This window comes from Sylvia atricapilla, chromosome 1, assembly GCF_009819655.1.
Source record: "Sylvia atricapilla isolate bSylAtr1 chromosome 1, bSylAtr1.pri, whole genome shotgun sequence".
In the NCBI taxonomy this organism is placed as follows: domain Eukaryota; kingdom Metazoa; phylum Chordata; class Aves; order Passeriformes; family Sylviidae; genus Sylvia; species Sylvia atricapilla.
In genome coordinates this window covers 106248389-106254388 of record NC_089140.1, presented here as the reverse complement: position 1 = coordinate 106254388, position 6000 = coordinate 106248389, and positions in this window count along the sequence as shown.

The following is a 6000-nucleotide window of genomic DNA, read 5'->3' as shown; positions in this document are numbered from 1 at the left end:
GCACATGAAAAAAATTGTGGATTGTAGCACTCAACTTCCTCCGCTTTCACTTCCTCGGAGAATCAGAATTGGCACACAGAGAAACTACTTTTTAACTTGTTTACACATTTAAAGTGTTCTCTCTTGGGCTAAATGACCTTCACAGGTCACCTCCAACCAAAATTATTTTGCAGTGATGCTACAGGCCTTGTCAGCCTCTTCTCCCAGCTGACCCCTCTCATGGAAGCTGTTTGGAGCAGAAACACTCCATCCGATGCCAGGTACAGTCTACCTACAAGGATGGCACTGCAAAACCAAGCCATAGGAAAATCGCTCACAAAATCCCCAAATTAAAGAATATTTGAGGGGAAAAAAATCAGACTTTGGGTAACTAATTTCAGTGGCATTGAACACTTTGAGAGGGACATAATGTGTAACCGAGTCAGCTTTGAAACCTGCTGGATTTGACACAAACTTTGCTGCATGAGGAAGGCTTAATATTTTCTTAAATATCCGTTTGAAGGATGGCCTGAAAGTCTGCAGCTAAGCTATGTTAAAGGTTTAAAGACCATTTATTATTTTCTACTAATCTAAAATCCTTAAATCACCTTAAACTCTTAGCTCACCTAAGATCTTAAAATAGAAGAACTTAAGCTCCCTGTGTCACTGTATCAAGCATTAATCTGATCAATATTTACTAAACTTATGCAGATAAAAGTCTAGGCTTTACGTTATTAAAAAGTTGTGAGGTTTTAGAACTGTCATGACAAAATGTGGCTCTCAGCCAACTTTGCAAAGGCAGTCTGCATTCATGTGAACATTCACACTTCAGAGACAGTTCATTCTCTGTATTGCAAATATCCCTTCAATTTGGGGACCCCTCTTTATCATTTATGAAGTAGGGGGTCACTATAATAAAGAGTAATCAAACAATACCATACCAGTTTTGTCTGTATGACTAAGGAAAGCATCCCACAATATTTGAAGTTTGTATGGATAACTGCACTCCATCATTTTGTTGTCCCTCAGTGGGGTTTTAGTCTCACATTGCACAACAATCACAAATACTGTGAAACATAAACAGTCTTTTGATTTATTTTTCTGATCTTAGAGAATCCTTCAGGTTGGAACGGACCTCCAAGATCATTAAGTCCAACCTTTGACTTATCTAAAACTATCAACCTTTGACACATCAAAAACTATCATGTCCACTAAAGCATGCCACAAAGTGCCACATCTGCCCTTTTTTTGAACACTTCCAGGGATGGTGACTCCACCACCTCCCTGGTGAGCTTCTTATCATGCTTAATCATTCTTTCAGTGAAGATTTTTTTCCTAATATCCAGCCTGAACCTCCCCTGATGCAAACTGAGGACGTCTCCTCTTGTTCTATCCTTCACTGCCTGGAAGAAGAGGCCAACACTCACACTGCCACTGCCTCAGGTAGTTGTAAGAGCAATAAGGTCTCCCCTCAGCCTCCTTTTCTCTTCCCTCATTTCCAGAGAAACTTAACTTTCCCCACTCGGTGTTAAATAGTCTTTCACTTCCTTCTATCACATCTTTTGTTTTAAATAAAAGGTAGTTTTGCTTTTTCATTCTGTTCCCTTAGTGAAACCACAGAGATGGAAAGACAACTTTACTTTCCCCAGAACGGAGAACACATCCAGAGCAGTTAAAGGTGAGAGTAATTAAAAAAGGAAAGAAAAGAGGCTTTTAATGACTAGAAGCTCATGTTGCTGGAGCCATGAACATTCCAGTGGAGAGGGAATTAATGGCTCAGCAGAGAAAACTGTAGTGGTGATGGGGCAGCCTAAGGACCCACCCAAAGTGTGTGTTCAGACAAAGGTCTTCTATGCTGGCGCTCATCTCTGCTTCACCCTTCTAGCAGGAACTTCAACCACATTAACCCTTGATCTGTAAATAAACAATTTATAGTCTGGAAACGTTCTGTGACAAGATCCATAGCCTTATTTTTAGGTATTAAAGAGGAGTAAATACCTTCTGGCCATAAATTGGATCAGGAATTAAGCAAAAGTTTTCAGGTGATCTTTTTTTTTTCAAAGCCTGACATTTAGAGACAAAAAAAAAAAAAAAAAAAAAAAAAAATTGCCCAGCTTGAAACACCCAAGCCCGAGGAAGATCATAAGTTAGATAAACCTGTTCTCGATGTTTGTCATTAAATACGAAGATAATTTAGAATTGGACACCCTGTAGGCTGGGCTATCCAGGTGCCTGTGCTCAGGGTACCCAGCTCTGGAAAGGTGCTTCCTTTGGTTCTCTGTTGCCCACCTCATACATCTGCCCTCCTGTCTCCCGGGCAGGGCACAGCTTTCAAATTCACCTCACAGCTATGGAGCTGTGGAGCTTTTTGCCTCTTAGAAAAGCCAAATTGGAGGCTAAGTGCCCTGAGTGTCAGCAAAGCACAGCTGACAGCAAGAGCCACCAGGCAGCCACTTCTCTTTGCAGGCTGCTGCCCCACCTCAGGCTCAGCCAGGAGCCCTTCAGGTGCCACAGAGGCAGCTTCCCTTTCAATTAATAAATCTGAACTGGGAAGAGCCATGGAGAGGCAGGAATTATGCAGGGCAGTCAAAGGGGACACGGCAAAGGCTAATGGCCTGAAGCGAGAAAGAAAGACAATCCAAGATGAAAAGACCTTAACAACAAGGTCTGCCAGGAAGCACCCACAAGAACTCTTAGAATGGTTATTTTTGCTTTGGGAGGATCAGGGGAAGGAAGGAGAGGTTGCAAAGGCTTTAGGTCCAAGAAATAAACAAACACACTCTAGGAATACTAATCACTACAGAGAGACTTCAAGTTGCTCTGCTGTGAGTGAGGTAGTACCCTCTCCACAACCTGGCCAGAAATCTATAACATTATCAGCAGTGCAAAAGTTCAGTTCACATTTTTCCCTCTCTGCAAAGCTGGCATGTCAAAAATAAAGAAAAAAGTGCCCACTTTTTAAAATGGGCAACCTAGTCAACTACACCTGTGTTACTAGCATCCTTTTTTAAAGTATCTAGTAAATTTGGAGAGGAAAAGAAAAAAAGACTCTATTTAAACTCTCAGAGTTTTTCCAGCCCAGAACTGGATATAGCATAGCACTGAATTGCACCTGTCCCTCTGCTGGTTCCTTTTGTCATGAAAAATACATCCAAAGAAATCTGCTACATGTCTCTGTGGTAATTGATTCACTCAGATCCTCTCTAACATCTAAGTAACTATGTGAGATGAGACACTCAAATATGGCTCAAGGTCTTTACCAAAACCAGAGGTGTATTTTGTCTGTTTGCTGTTTTAGTAGGCAACTACTCCTCCTCACATCTCCCACTTGATTCAAATTTTCTGCCTGTGCAGATATGCCATGTTACCAAGCAGCAACGAATCTCTGACTTCACAAGAAATATCTTGCACAATTGTCAGGGCCTAAGCTCTGGACACAGGAAGAATCTCATAAAAATGTGAAATCAGCATTTTGCTTCAGTTTTGGCTTAAGCTCTTCTTTCTTCAGTCTCTTACATGCCCAGATTCAAGTAGCAAGGAAGACCTAAATCTGGATGCTAGTTGGGAAAAATATTAAACAATGTAATACTGCCCTTCCTTATCAAGAAAACAAACTTACAAGCATTTGCATACGGGTTCTTAAAGCACTTTAATTTTGGTATCTCCAGCATGGTAAAGAGGAGGGATGCAAGGCTGTAAGAGGAGATGAGTCAGAGGCCAGAGCAATTTGCTCTCATTATACCTGATGTATGATAATGAAAAAATTATATTGTGATATTAAATAGTGTGAACAACCTAGCAACAGAGAACAGAAAGAAACAGTACATCAGTATAATACCAAAAAAGCCAGGTGGTGAGTTAACCTGATGTGGCATTAGTAGAACAAGCTGAAAATCAATTTATCTGTATACACCAGAAATTATTACAGAAATAGGATATAAATAATATAACCCCTTAAACTTCAGAGGCTATACCCATTAACTTCCTTGGCTTTATTCCAAGAACTAATTTGGCTCATGTCCTGTAAAGAAGGTATTTGCACTAACATACTGTCTTTGTATATACTTGAGGATTGACTCTACTTGCAGCCATTTGTCAAAAGCAGCAGAATCAGCTGAATGTAAATGTCTCAGCAGGGAACTCCAAGAATTTTAACATTTTCTTGTGTACAAATGGTTCAAGATATAGTTCAAGTTGCTCAGATCTTTAGATTGCCAGGGAAAGCACTACAACCAAGATCTATCTTAGTGTGGAAGTCCTCCATCCTCAAAAACTCTGCTGAGCTGATCCCCTTGAAGATGTCCACTGAACAGATCAGGCAAAGGTCTACTCCATTCTTGTTTTGCACAACTTGGCTGGCTTGGTAAATCCCCAAGGACTTTAGCAAGTGAAAGCTCTATCCACAGGAAATGACTGAGAACCATAACCAAGTACTCACATCCAAAGGTGCAGCTTCCTTGGTAGTTGAAGATAACCCCAAAGTAACCTGCTGACAAAGGGCAGCAAGAAGGGTACAAGAGAGGGACTTCTTTAGCAGCAGCCCACAAGTGGAATAGCTTAATGACAAAAAAAGCCCTTTTATGTCAGAAGAGAGGGGACTTTTCTGACAAGCCAATGATGAGGACATGCTCTCAGGCAGCTGTGACACTCTCTCCTTTTCCATGGGTGACATAAGGCCCTGCTTTAAATTCTGATTTCTATGCAGAGCAACTTAGAAGTTCTGTGCTGACTTATGATTATCTGTGTGACTAAAGTCTTCCTTTCTTTGCCAAGGTAATAAGCCATTCTCCTAATCTTTTCTGCAGCAGAGTAAATATTAGATGTAATACAGCAGATCTGGTGGCAGTTTTAGCAGAAAGGTGCTGGTGTCATATCATGTAGGATTGTACACAGAAATGGCACCTTTTGAAAAACCCACGGATTTGCAAGGTTTAAAAATACCGTGTAGCACTAGTGACATCTGCAGGAAGATGCTGGTTGGAACAGCAACAGGGGGAAAAAAAGCCAAAATGAGGTTTCTGTGGGAAGCTGTTGTAAGGAAAGCCAGCAGATGTACCCACAGTGCCTGCCTTCCAGGCATATTTAAGCCTACCCGGGCATATTTAAGATAAAAATTTTGGGCAGACTTGTTTAGCAAGAAGAAAAGATAAATGAGCAAGTATACACACAAGCAAAGATCAGAGCACTGTTCCAACATTTAAAGGCAAGAAAGTTTGATGCAGCTTAAAGCATAGCTGCCAGATGCTGAAAAAAAGAGCTAGATGGGGAAAGTCTTGAGAGGAAAACACCTAGTGACTACCAGCCACATAGAAGATAGTCTGCTTTTTCCACGTCCCCATTTGCACAGTAAAAAATTGAATTTCACCTTCAACTTCTTTCATTACATGATGCTGTACCAGTTTCACCACACAAAAATCCAGCCACTCTGCTTTATGCCAGTTTACCCTATTTGCACTAGGAAAGCTGTTTCTAATGCAATCCATCAACACTGCTGCTAAAACATTTTGTTTAAAATAAATGCAGGCAAGTTGAAAACAAGACCAAAGAAAAAAATTGATTTTTCTGCTCTGGATTAATTTTTTATGTTTCTTGACATAGAATGTCTTTTATTATTTTTGTGAAAAAGCTGTACCATGCAGCATTGAAGGATACAAGTGAAGGGAAGATTGACAAAATTATAAAGTATTAGGGTAGCACTGGTAAAAAAAAAAATTAAAGATTGGGATCTGGAATTGTCTGGGGAGAAGAAGGCAAGAGATCCTTTGCAGGCAGAACTGAGAACCTCCTGAGGAGTCCTTGATCAGATTGGATTTGACCCACTGGTGTGATTTCTTTCTGAGACATGAGTGATATCACAGACTATGCGGCTGTGGATGACTTCAGTTCCCCAGGTATGGCTGGGGCAGAATGTGACAAAACATTAGGTGACAAGCTGGGTCCAAGGTCCATCTCTGAAGTCCAATTAAAGCTGCAAAAAAATGCAGAAGACAGTGCTCAGAGCAACCTACAAGCACTCATGTA